This window comes from Cylas formicarius, unplaced genomic scaffold (genome assembly GCF_029955315.1).
Source record: "Cylas formicarius isolate icCylForm1 unplaced genomic scaffold, icCylForm1.1 PGA_scaffold_2__14_contigs__length_35257938, whole genome shotgun sequence".
Classification (NCBI taxonomy): domain Eukaryota; kingdom Metazoa; phylum Arthropoda; class Insecta; order Coleoptera; family Brentidae; genus Cylas; species Cylas formicarius.
This window is the reverse complement of record NW_026844319.1, coordinates 28,795,523-28,809,814: the sequence shown is the minus strand read 5'-3', so window position 1 is coordinate 28,809,814 and position 14,292 is coordinate 28,795,523. Positions and strand designations below refer to the sequence as shown.

At 33.8% G+C, this 14,292-nt stretch overlaps 1 protein-coding gene across 2 annotated transcripts in view; it reads right to left on the bottom strand.

Moving 5' to 3' along the window:
• The window catches only part of LOC132698240 (DNA-binding protein D-ETS-3), a 100,013-nt gene that overhangs the window by 48,838 nt on the left and 36,883 nt on the right, over positions 1 to 14,292 (bottom strand). The window lies entirely within an intron of this gene.

Genomic DNA, 14,292 nt, shown 5'->3' with positions numbered 1-14,292 from the left:
TTCGCGCGGAAATCACCCCGGGGGCGGAGTCGGAGGCGACCAATGGCGGAAGACTCAGACGCGTCGCGTGTAAACCCCACCCCCGTGGGCGGCGGGGTGGGGGAGGCGTCGGGATTCGATCTTCGAGAGTCGCTTCGTGTCGCCGACTATTGTATTTTTTTTATGCGCGCCCGGCTTTGGTTAGAGGTTAAGTTTGCGTACCGTCAGAAGTGGGATCGCCTGAGGCGGCGTGCCGACTTTATTGGTTTTTCTACTATCTGAGATACTACTGACATGCCTTAGCTTGCCTTCTACCATTCCTAGAAATAAACGTTGCATGCAGTGTTTTACTGGACACATTTTGCCATGGAGCAAACCACGCGAATCAAATTTTTTAGCTTCTTCCTTTGTTTTCGCACTATAGTCGTCTTTTTTACCGCCACCAACAATTTTATTGCCACCATTTTGTCTACACGTCAACACTCTACACCACAGTTCAAATATACGATCATTGAATAGACGTTATAACATAAGATGAGAGATGTAATTATTGGAAATGTTAAAATAAAATGTAAAGTATATCACACGCTTATCCTTCGTCGTATGTACCCCAACAACTCAATTTTTCTTATGTCTTTTTAAAAACTTTACACAAGGGTTCCGCAATTTTATTTATTGACATTTAGTATTTACAGATTCATTTTCTGTATATTTTAGTTAGTTAGTGACGTGCATCAAAAAAGTCAACAAAAAAAAATATTTTTTATGTAGGGTATACTTGTATGAGATGCCAAGATACTCACTTTGATTAGTCACGGTCATGCGCAATGCAGTAAATATCATTACGCCAGCGTGAAATGTTACACAATGTCTGATAAAATAAATATTCGCAATCCAAATAAATTTACCGATTTAGAGTCAGAAGAGTTACTGAATAATCTCCATGATGCTGACATGGAACTCTGTGATAGTGAAGAAGATAGTGATGATGTTCCAGAAATAACAGATTCTGAAGATGATATAATAGTAGGTGGTGCTCAAATGAGTCAAAGGAAATGACACTGGTGCTGTGAGCAGTGTGATAGAGACTGACGAAAGTGAAGAAATCTTAGAAGAAGGTAGATAATTTTATAGGCAGGACAGGTAAAGTTATCGAATTACATATGGTATTATTCACTAATAATACCTTTTCCTGTCCAATTTTTCAAACTTTGGAATGAAAAATATCAAAATCAAACACGACCTCTACAACGCATATTGAAGCCAACAGATGCTGTTGAAATAAGGCATACATTGGCCTCATTTTGATCTTAGGTGCCTTTCGGGCTTCAAAAGAACCGATAGTAATGTTGTGGTGTACCAAGAGAAGTTAGACTAAAACCAGTTATTCCTGCAACTATGTCTCGCTCACGTTTTCAATTGCTGACGAGTTTTTTTCGTTTTGACGATTCCAAAACTAGGGAAGTCGGAAAGAAAACTGATAAGCTTACACCGGTAAGAGAAGTTTTCAACATGTTTGTGGACAATTTCAAAAAGTGTTATAATCCCGGGAGCCATATTACAGTAGATGAACGACTAGTCGGATTGATAGGTCGTTGTTCATTTCGAAATTATATGAAAAGTAAACCAGATAAATATGGTCTGAAAATTTGGGCGGCAGCAGATGCAACCATACATGGGAAAAATTAATAATACAGCAGAAAAGAAACAAGGCGAAGGAGTCGTCTTAGATCTTGTAGATCTAGGTAGAATAAGGCTGTCCTTATGTTATCTACGGAGCATCATGATGATTCTGTTGCGGGGGAAAATAAACAAGCCTGACATAATATTAAATGCATTTATTTTATGGAGTGTAAAAGTTCCAGACGGAAAAATCAAAAAGCAAACACAGCAGAAGAAAATTTCGTTTGGACTTGGGAGAGTCATTGATTAGGGAACATGTCATAACAAGACTTAAAACAGAGCCGGTGCGACGAAGGTTAATAAAAGTTGTAGGTATTTGTACGATCCTTTAAAAGAAAAACTAATAATATTATTTTTTGTTACTTTTAACCATCAACTCGAATTATTTTTGACTAACTTTAACTAAATTTAACCAAATTTTATAAATAATAATTAAAATTATTTATTAAAACTTATTTAATAAAAAAAAAGGTTACAGATAAGTAACTATTTTTCTATTGATTCAAAATTTTATTCTTGGTATTTATCAGATCTTCAAAAGCTCTGGGTTTAGATTAAATCCATAGAATTATCCAAAAAATACCAATTTCAATAAATTAATTATGATTCGGTTATAATAATATGGAATGCCCTTTTTTTTTATTTTTTACTCCTGGTATAACGAAAAAAAGGTTAATTTTTGAGCTGGTCCTCCGTGCTCCTTGCTTATGGCAATTAAAAACAACGCTGTCGTAAGATTTTTTGCATTGTGAAAACTAGTATTTTTTTATAGGAAAATGAAAATATTTCTTAGGTATTATAATGAATGAAAAAGATCAACAATTTAAAATTTAAAAATAATTTTAAATCGTGCCCTGACAATCTTTTATAATTTTTATATTTAATGTTTTCTCATAATTTTTGAACGCAATACGGACCAAGTAGTTTTGAGTGGAGGTTAAGTTTGCTTAACGTAAGAAGTAGGGTCGATTAGAGTCATTAAAAAGAAAGTTGAAATAAATGTTATGAATCTTGAATCTTAAACTCGATTTGTGTAAAAATTTCTAATGTTAACCGTAGTTTAGGTTATTTTGACTAGTCCTCGCACTACTCTAAGCATGTCTTTGCACTGCGAATGAAAATTTTGAAAAAAAGTAATAAAGATAACTACGATATGCCTTTTATTGGGTAGATTAGAGACAAAATTTGAATTATTTAAGGTCCAGTTTTGACACATACAGGTTTACTTAACCTAGGTGTCAGGGTTAAGCAATAATTGTAATTGTAATATTGTAATGATATTAATAATAATAACAATCTTATCTACCTTATATTGCACTTTTTTTATTTGCTTCAATTACTTTATCGCAAACTGTAGTTAATAAAATCTTTTATAAAATAAAAAAATAAAATTTCTTTGCTCAATTTTTTTGACAACAGAAGATCGCCGTTTCGCAAAAAAAAGTAAACATGCAAACTGGCGGAAACCGTGAACACGTGTCAGGGACGTGGGTCCAACATAACAAAAGAAAAATATCCAAGATCGAACGTACAAAAGTCACCTACTTTTTGAACGCGCCTGGTATAATATACGGGGGACTATTGAAAACGGAATCTCATACAACGATTACACCCTATACATGTCCGAGATAATAAATATGACACTTTCGAGCGCGCGATCCACTCGAAAAGATAATTAACAAGATTAACGTACAAAAGTCAAGCACCCGTTCCCTTCCCCCCTCCCTCAGGAACGACGACTACGATGATGCGGTGCCCGACAGGGAACACACGCGGCCGATGTTCATTTCTTTTGTACGGGACAATGGGGTTTATTTAGGGACATGACAATCGACATACGTCGGCAATTTGGCAACCGCGCAGATCGAGCCGGGACCACGGGGCACTTTTGTTCGCTCCTGTGGGAACGGTTCGACAATGTTTTGACGCCCGAGCTCGCCGTGGGGTCCACTTACTGATGGAAAAGTCATTTTTAATTTCAATTAAATGGAATATCTCGCAAAACGACAAAAACGAGAGATATCAAATAAAATATATTTTTAATTGGGCCGCATTTTTTTTTGACACAAGGCCTTATTTTTGAACAGCTTTAAATGTTAAAAAATTTGGATTTGGAAAGAAAGTTTGTCATCGGTTGATTATTTTTATTTTTAATTTAATAGAATATCTCACAAAACAACAAAAACTAAAAAAATAAAAAAATAAATGAAAAATAAAATAATTAAGTTTGCCAATAAAACACGTTTTTTACTGGGCTGCAGTTGTTTTATGCGCGACAACACAAGGCGTTATTTATGTTAAAAAATCGCGTTTGGAATATAAGTAACAGTGAAACGGGAAAAACGGGAAAATGTTAAATTTTCCTTGTTGCTTTGTCGAAAAAGAATAAACTTTCTTGTCTGTTACATAGCTATAAAGCCCGTATGAATGCCTAAAACTTTTCTATTTAAGACTTTCATTTATTTCATTTATAATAATAATAACAGTAACCAGGCGAATCAGAAGAATCTTTTTGAACCTCGCGACCTTTGCGTAACTTTTTAGTAAAAATACTAAAATCAATGTATTTAGTTTCCCCAATTTTTTTTTAATCCACCCCTCATTGTTTTGGTAGCTTCAGGCCGCTAAGTATATAAATACGCAACTTTTATCTCGTTTATCTTACATTCTTAATTCTTATAATAGAAAAATAGATTTCCTTGATTTAACATAAAAAAAAGTGTTCAAAAGATACATTAAGATATCTAAATTGTAATTCTAATTACATTAAAAACAAATATCAAAAAATCCTACAAATTAATGAAACATAAAAATTTAACAAAATGTGAAATTTAATTTAAAGAAACTAAAATTTTGACACACAAGATAATTAGCAATAAAAGAAATAATCAAATTAATTAATAAATTAAATGATTAAAAAAGAAATGAATGCTGTAAATGATTGAAATTTTATTTTAATTTAATTAATTTTATTAACTTTGATTAAAATTCAAATCCGCTTTTTTTGTAAAAACGGTGTTGAAATTAAACCAACAAATCATTAAACTGTTACCAACTAATAATGAACTAAACTTCAAAACGAAAATAGTTTATATTTGCACCTTCTTAATTTATGTAAATTATTATTTGTATACATTTTAGAGTCTTGATAAAGGTCCATATTGTGATCGATTCGTTGAATATATTTTTTTAAATTACTAAACAACTCAACCCAAGAAGAACTACAGTATTCTATGTTAAATAAATAAACAAGCAAAATAAACAAAATTTAAAAAACAGAATGTTTAAAATACAAAAAAGAATATAAAACATAAAACTAAGATTAATATCGACAGAACCAAAAGAAAAATCAAGGCCGAAAGAAGCAGAATATTCACGACGGATTTACTAAGGCTGTAACACCCTGTAGATACCATTAAAAAAAAGATTCTATATCGAAATTCCCTCATAAGGATGACTGCCTACGTCATTCGCCTTAATTAACCCAATAGTAATAATATTCAGGGCCACAGTGAACTTCTTCGTAGCGACGACGACACCGTCTGCGTAGGCAATCGATGTGTTGCTATGGTAACGTTTCCGGCTAAGCAGCGCCGCCACGCGGTCGTCGCTTTACCCCGGATAGCTTCTCGCTTTCCGTTCGGGCGGTGGTTTGCGGGGCCTTCCGCCTTTTACCGACGAAATATATATATATATATATATATATATATATATATATATATATATATATATATATATATATATATATATATAATATATAGTGCCCCATTGAAGATGCCAAGTGAGATTTTGGCGAAACGTCTGCAGGATTCCAGTCGGAGTTCAACAAGCGAACGGATGATATTTGGCAAAATATTTCTTATCTTCAGATATTAATTTGGGTCGCATTTTGATATATTCATAAGTGTATTGATGAAAAATGGACGTTGACCGTTGCGTTGACAAACGATAGTTTTAAAGAATGAAAAATATTTATAAGTTAATTGACCAAGATAAAAAGCGTGAAATCATTTTCAAGTTTGTGAAATGGTCGCTAGAGGGCGTAACCTAAAATGTTAAATAGAAAAAACGGGTTTTCTCGAAAATATTTCCAATTAACCGATATCGAAATAAGTTTTAACGTAATCTACTCTAGATAAGGAAACTGTTGTCTTTGAACTATTTTTTTCTTCCTCGTTAAATTAACCAATCTTGTCCCCAGCCGAGTTCGCAAATCATTTCCAAAGTCGAGTCTATCCTAAACAAACTGCCATCTCAAACAGCTAATGAAATTCGATTTGAGACCGCAAAAATCCTTAAAAAGTCAAAACCTAATATTCCAAAGCCTGTACGCATTACCCTAAAATCTCTAAAATCTAATCCAGACATCGTAATCCTAAAAGCAAATAAAGGAAATGCTACGGTGGTCATGGACACAAATGTATACCAGGAAAAGATTCAAGATATTCTTACATCTTACGTCAACTTAAAAAAGATCCTACGTCATCTATGGAAAGCAACTTTAACTCTGTTATTAAGGCTCGTCTCTACGGACTCTGAAAGATTCACAAACCAGCATTACTCCTTCGACCTATTGTCAGCATCATTGGTTCTCCAACATATTCTCTAGCAAAATATCTAGCTTCTTTATTAAAACCCCTTACAGGGAAAACTGATAGTTTCGTACTTAATTCATTTAACTTCATTGAACAATTGAAAACCATTACATTAGACACACATTAGACATTCTAGTTAGTTTCGACGTAGAATCCGTCTTTACAAAAGTTTCTATTCCTGAAACTCTCAACATCATTTCAGATATATTAAAATCCGAGAATCTGGAAGCAAACCTTCTCACCTAATTGAAAAATGCTTGTGTGGAACAGATTTTTCTTATAACCGTCGGGAACAGTTATGGGTCCCCCACTATCACCAGTCATAGCGAAAATATTTATGGAAGCCTTTGAGAAGAAAACTCTGGACACCTTTCATCTAAAACCAAAATTATGGAAACGATATGTCGACGATACTTTTGTTATTTGGCATCATGATCAAGAAACCCTAGTCGATTTTCGTACATATTTAAACTCAATACACCCTAACATGCGTTTTACCATTGAGTTGGAAACTAACAATAACCATCTATTCTTAGATATTCTTATCAATAGAAAGACTTAAGATTGGTTGTTTACAGAAAACCTACCCACACAGACCGATACCTTAACGCATTGTCACATCCCCATCCGGCCCAAAAATCATCGGTTATCAACTCTCTTGTTTACAGAGTCGTAAAACTAGGTGAGCTCGAGTGACTGAACCTTCTCTCTTCTGTCCAATAATTTCCACATTAAAGATATTAAGCGTCCCATCAAAAAATACACATCACCACAACCTTCCAATAGCAATGAGGTCAAAAGCAATCCTACACTTGCCAATGCGGTCCTTCCTTACTTTCTAAACATCACTGACCACATATCAAAAATTCTAAAGAAATAGAACGACAAAACCAGATTTACCGCTTGTCGAAAAATCTCTTAACATGTTCGATCCGTCAAAGACAAAATTCCATTTGAGATGTCAGGAGTTTATAGCATTTCATGCATATGCGCCAAACAATACATTGGAGAGACTGGAAGAAAAATATCAACTAGGCTCAAAGAACAAGAAAGAGCCTTACGACTAAGACAAATAAACTCATCAGCCCTCAAACAATATAAAAGCAGGTACAGAGTATAATGCTAGCCAGTTTCAGTCAAGCTCTGAAGAAGCCAACGGTATGACTGGCGAAACGTTAGTTAGTTGGACTCAGCAAAAACCGATGCAGGAGGAATCCAGAAGTTTTATAAAAATTAATTACTTTAATGTGTTTTGGTTTTTTGTTTACAATTCGAAAACCAGTGAAAAAATCATTGTGTTTTGTAAAACCATGTTCGATCGCCGAATCAGGTCGCCAGAGGTCGCCAGGGCAGCGGGGGCGGCACTCGAACGCGGTAATCGGGCGCCGGCATCGCGCGGCGCGGCAACTAAAGTCGGCAGTCCGGAGGGCGGAAAACGCTCGCTCCGGGTGAAATTGGCCGCCGCTCCGGGTAGGAAGTGTGTCCCGGAGACAGCGGTATCCGCCGGCGGGAAACCGCTTCCGACTACGCCGGCCCCGGCCACTTCGGGCCCGAATTTATTTTACATTCGTCGGCAACTGCTTGTCGTCGCCATTGTTCAGAAAATCGTCCCCAAAAAATATGTTTTTCTTTTAATAATAACAACAATAATAAGATCTGTAAAATACTTAATTACACTCCGATCTATCGTGCGAGAAGCGTCACTTTACCACGATTCCCACGGATCCGAGCCGCTTCGGACATTTCCGCCATTTTACCGCACGAGTTTGGGAGCAATCGGATGTTTTGACGTTTATCAATTCTGACGGTCGTAGAAAAAGTATAGTATGCAACACGTTCGGTAAATTTTTAAGTCACTCGTTAATTAAACACTCGCTCCGCTCGTATCAAATAAACTGAGTCAAATGCTTCAGCAATGCCAAAAAATCCATTTATAGGATGCAAATAATGCCCGTGTACAGGGTGTCCCGAAATTAGACGTCAATATTTTAACGACGTATTCTGACCCAAAATAAGGATAAAAGTTCATATAAAGTAGAGTCGAAAACGGCTTAGTTTTTAACATACAGAGTGTTAAATTTGAAAAAGTGACGGCGAATTTTTTGTAAATATTTTCGAAACACGTAAATATTTTAAAATAAAGTTTGGAACAGTTATTAAATTTTTTGGGCTCCATTTAACGCTCTATTTAATTAGTTTTATTAGAATAATTAGGTTTACAGTTGATAGTTTGATTTGTCTTTCGTCAATAAAAGTATTTATAAGAACAACCCAAGTAAAAAATATTTTTCACCGACAATGAACAAAATTGAAAAAATGATTGACATTTAATTTTTATTTACCCAACAACACAAACAAATTTAACGCGTCATTAACTTCCAAGGCTTACTAATGATTATCTGCACCTCCATTGTAAACATTAAAATCCGCCTCCCCTGTGTTACCCAGCCCTGAAGCCAATCCAATACTAGGTTTTAGTTCGTTAAATGGATCCTAAAAATTTTAGTAACTGCACTAAATTTGATTTAAAATATTTACGTGTTTTGAAAATATTTACAAAAAATCACCATGACCCCTTCAAATTTAACACCCTGTATTTTAAAAACTAACATTTTGGACCCTAGTTTATATGAACTTTTATCCTTATTTTAAAATAGAAGACATCTGTCACCGGAGAACGCTTTTTGTTTTCCCTGTATTCTATTTATTTAGACCGATATTGCAAAATAGAACAGATTGCTTTAAGCAGAATCACAAATAATCAAAAAATTGTTAGTCTTGTTTTAAACCGATAAGTGTTATCGTGTAGCCATAAAACGACGAAAAGCAGGTTTAAACGCAGGTGAGGTGCAATAAATTTTTCATAACAGTATGCTACAAATTAAAAAAGTAAAAAAATGGCGTAAGTCAATATTTCTAATGATTTCGTAACCGTTTTTTATATTTTGTCCTAGATCATTAATATCTGTCCTAGGTATTTCATTCACTACAGACTTTAAGTGCTTCCAAAAAAAGAAGTCCATCGGATTAAGGTCTGGTGAGCGAAGCGGCCAAGGTAAAGATCCGCCCCCACGTATCCCTCGATACTCAAATGCCTGATTTAAATACCTTCGCACAGCCAGTGTAAATGTGTAAACTGCAACGGTATCTCTTCCACTAAAGGTGATAGTCCCTTTTGAAGAAATTGCTCCATTAAGCGATCCGTTAACCACAGATATATACCTCAATGCATCATCACCATACGGCCCAGAAATCATCGGCTATCAACTCTCTTGTTTACAGAGCGGTAAAACCATCTCAGCCCGAGTCACTAAACCCTGGATTAAAACACCTTATCTCTGCTCTTCTTTCTAATAATTTCCACAAAGATATTAAGGGTTCCAAGACAAAATACATTTCAACAACCTTCCAATAGCAATGAGGCCGAAAACAATCCCACACTTGCTACTGTTGCCCTTCCTTATATTCAAAACATCGCTGACCACGTATCAAAAGTTCTAAAGAAATATAACGTCAAAAATAGATTTACAACTTGGCCAAAAATCTCTTAACATCTTCGATCCGTCAAAGACAAAATTCCATTTGAGATGCCAGGCTGTTTACATATCATGTAGGCTCAAAGAACATGAAAGAGCCTTAAGACTAAGACGAATAAACTCATCGGCAGTTGCCGAACACAATCACGAAACCGGAAATAAAATTATATTCGACAAAGCTAAAATTCTAGAGTTAATCTGAAGGTTTTAACTAGTTTAACAGTTCAGCTCTGAAGAAGTCAGCAGGATGATAGACGAAACTTTAGCAAGTTCGAATCAGCAAAAACCTACGCAGTAGGAATCCAGAAGTTTTGTAAAAAGCATTACAGTAACCTGAAAAATTTTTAGTTTTTTAATTGTCCATGTCAATTGCACCTAGTATTATTTTGACTATTCCTATACAATTTCGTGGTTGGCGTCGGGAAAATGAATATTATTATTATTAAAAATTTGCAGTTTTTGTAAAGAAAATCGCACAGCAGATGCGACGATAAGAGAGTTAGCGTTAGAAGCGGCTAAATATTTGAGTCTAATAAGAGGCGACGAGGGACGTCGTTCGTCGGAGGGGCGTCCCTGCCTCTGCCGCCCCCCGCCCGCCGCCCCCTCCGGCGGGCTTCTAAAGCTCATTTCCGGAATTCGCCGCCTGTGCTATATTAATTTTAAATTAAACCCGGATAACGCTTCCACCGCTCCGTCGTAGTCGGATTATCTGATGTGTTCTGATGCGGAGGCGGGCGTCGCAGAAACTCCAGAACTTGCGACAGGAAATAAGTCGGTCTGAAGGTAGATTGCCGTTAATGCCGCCATTAGTCGCCGGGGAAATTCGACGGTCCTTTTTTTTTCGCGTTGCGGAATTTGATTAGGGCCGTTTTGCCGATAAATCCCGATCGGAGAGGTTTTTTCTACAGGGCGTCTTGCCCGCCCTAGTACATGCCCCGCAGGAATGACAAACACTGAAGGTTTCCGCAAAAATTCCTCAGGCGTGATATTAAAGATCCGAGGCGTGTTCCAAAAGTTTAACTTTTATCAAAAAGCATTTACTTATTAATTAAAATTAATGTTGTCGATACTGTAATTTACTTTGAGTGCTTCGATTTAGACATCGAAGGAAGAATTAAATAATATATCTCAATGACTGAAAAACAACACGCTCAAATTTAATGTGGATAATTCATTATTGTAATAATTATTAGATATAGATTTAGATTTAAAAAAAGTCAAGTATTGGGTGCCAGGGCTATACAAACAGATAATGGGCTGTATAATACATAACAGATTTCAAAAGTTATAAGTGTGTGGGCGCCTTTATTTTTGTTCAACGCCACTGTTTTCAATGAGTAATTCTTAAATTGACGGTTTACAAAAAATGTATGTGATAAATACGAGGTGTGTGCGAAAAGTAAGGTAACTTTTAAGTTTTATCAAAGGTATTTATATATTCATCAATATCAATGTTGTCCCCTTCGAGCCGACGATACTGTAATTTACTTTGAGAGCTTTGATTTAGACATATATATGCCAAAAAATAATTTAGATTTGTTTTATTTTAAATCGATACCCTGAGGTAGATACAGCGTGAAAAAGAAACATATCAATTTTTGAAAAACCAAAATGTTTTCCTTATTATAAGTACGTACATTGGTACGGCGGAAGTCCACTTTTGTGTTTGTTATGATCGCTATATTGAAAAAGTTTTCAAAATGTACTTCAACCATGTATCCTACTATATTCTTTCTAAATGTAGGTGGATAGGCAACCTGAGACCAGTCACATGGCCCGCGAGATCTCCAGACATAACACCCCTTGATTTCTTTGTATCGGGTGACCGCAAAAAATAAAGTATACAGCAGGTCCTGTGGAAATATTAGATAATTAAGAGAAGAACAGTATCACTGACCAAACGTTAAGGCAGTCCTGTGAAGTAGTGTTAAGGAGATATATGTTATGCGTGCAGACTATTTGAATACTTACTCTAATTCTTTGGTGAAATTCTGTTTATTTTCTTCTTTTTTTTTGTACGTTAAAAAGGCATGTACGAACATTTTACTGACTTCTTTTCTTGATCCTCTCTCTTCAATTTTATCGACTCCTTTTTTATCCACTCGTTTTAAAATTGAATAGCAATATCAAAGCCGACTGTATTGAAAATTTAAATATTTCAGTTACTTTAATTAAGAAAATATGGTGTTTTTTCAAAAACGGACATTTTCTTTTTCACGTTGTACCTACTTGAAATAAAACATATATATGCTATATATATATATATATATATATATATATATATATATATATATATATATATATATATATATATATATATATATATATATATATATATATATATATATATATATATATATATATATATATATATATATATATATATATATATATATATATATATATATATATATATATATATATGCTACTTTTCCAATATCCCCATCTACATACGTATATACGTAATTGATAAATTGATAAAGGCATGGAGTTGTCGAAACAGCTGTCATAAAAAAGGTAATCCATTCTGAATTTTATTTTGTATTAGATCTTAGAATCTGAACTGATATATCAAACATTATTCAAAAAAGTAGAGTATATCCGAAATAGATGCAACTAAGTATCAACAACAACCCTGCTGCAAGAGAAGCCCAACTGTAAGGTCAGACAAAATGGTTTAAAGAAGAACGCAAACATCAGTACAAGATTTATGTAATTTTCTCATAGACTTAACCCCCATCGAATTTGATTTATTAGATTTTAGAATCAGAACTGATATGTCATGCATTATTCAAAAAAGTAGAATATATCCAAAAAACTAAGAACCAACAACAACAACAACCCTGCTGCAAGAAAAACCCAACTGTATCATCAGACGAAGTGGTTTAAAGAAGAACGAAGACATCAGTACAAGATTTATATAAAAGTAATGGATTTTCTCAGAGATTGATCCCTTCGAATTTGATTTATTAGATCTTAGAATCCGAACTGATATATCAAACATTATTCGCAAAAAGTATCTAAGACAAAAATCAAACTCTTGACTGGAACCTTCGGCACTGCACTAACACACAATAACGCGTTTTACCACAAACCGAAACTCAATTTTGCGTACTTCACGAGCGTTTCGCCAACCAAGTTGGCATCTTCAGGAGAAGATTAAAACTGTTTTAATATTCTCCTGAAGATGCCAACTTGGTTGACGAAACGCTCGTGAAGTACGTAAAATTGAGTTTCGGTTTGTGGTAAAACGCTTTATTGTGTGTTAAGACAAAAATATTTTCTGATGTTTGAAAGGACCAGTGTTTTTCGTTAATCTCTTTATCTTTGGCCAGTTCTGGCATTACGAACTCGCATTGTCTAAAAACGGATCACTACGTTTTGACGTTGTATTTTATAACAGTTCTGCTGAACTTTACTGAAACTCGTTTAATATAAGGAATGGTCGTTAGTTATGATTGAATTGAATTGAATTGAATTTAACAACGTTTTCTTGTAGATACTCTTCTAGATATACTTGGTAATAGAAAACATCTGTACCTATTTTGCATGCTATTCTAATCCTCATAAAATGTTCGTTAACAAATTATGTTTATATATATATATATATATATATATATATATATATATATATATATATATATATATATATATATATATATATATATATATATATATATATATATATATATATATATATATATATATATATATATATATATATATATATATATATATATATATATATATATATATATATATATATATATATATATATATATATATATATATATATATATAGTATATATATTATATATATATATATATATATATATATATATATATATATATATATATATATATATATATATATATATATATATATATATATATATATATATATATATATATATATATATATATATATATATACAGTGTGTCCAAGATAAGGATGCACAGCATGGGGATCTCGGAAACTATAAGAGATACAGTGTCGGTTAAATTAGACAAAAGTTGCGCATTTTGATACCGAACAAGATCCCGTTTTACAAATTTGAAAATTCCAAGCCGTTCCGGAAATATCCGAGAAAAACCGAAATATTGCGATTTCGTGTTTATTATTTTTTAAAGCTATTTCAAAAGATATGAAAAAACGGAAAACACTTTTCCATTGGCACATTTTAATCTCTCCAAATTGACGTTAACAAATTTTCATTACAGCGTTTCGATTCCATGGAACCACCATCAACTTTGATTTTTCTCATGGGACGGAAAAAAAGTACACACAGTATTAGGTTGTGCTTTTCATTGCGAATTCAACGATGTACGATACAATACGGTTACTTATGTTTTTATCCAGAAAAATGGCTTTTTAATACATTTCAGCATTTAAATGGAGTAGGCCATGACAAAATGACATCCAGTCAATTTCAATGACACATTAATGTTATTTGTCTTTGTTATCAGTCGATCATAAGTTTATTCCTTTAGTTATTGTT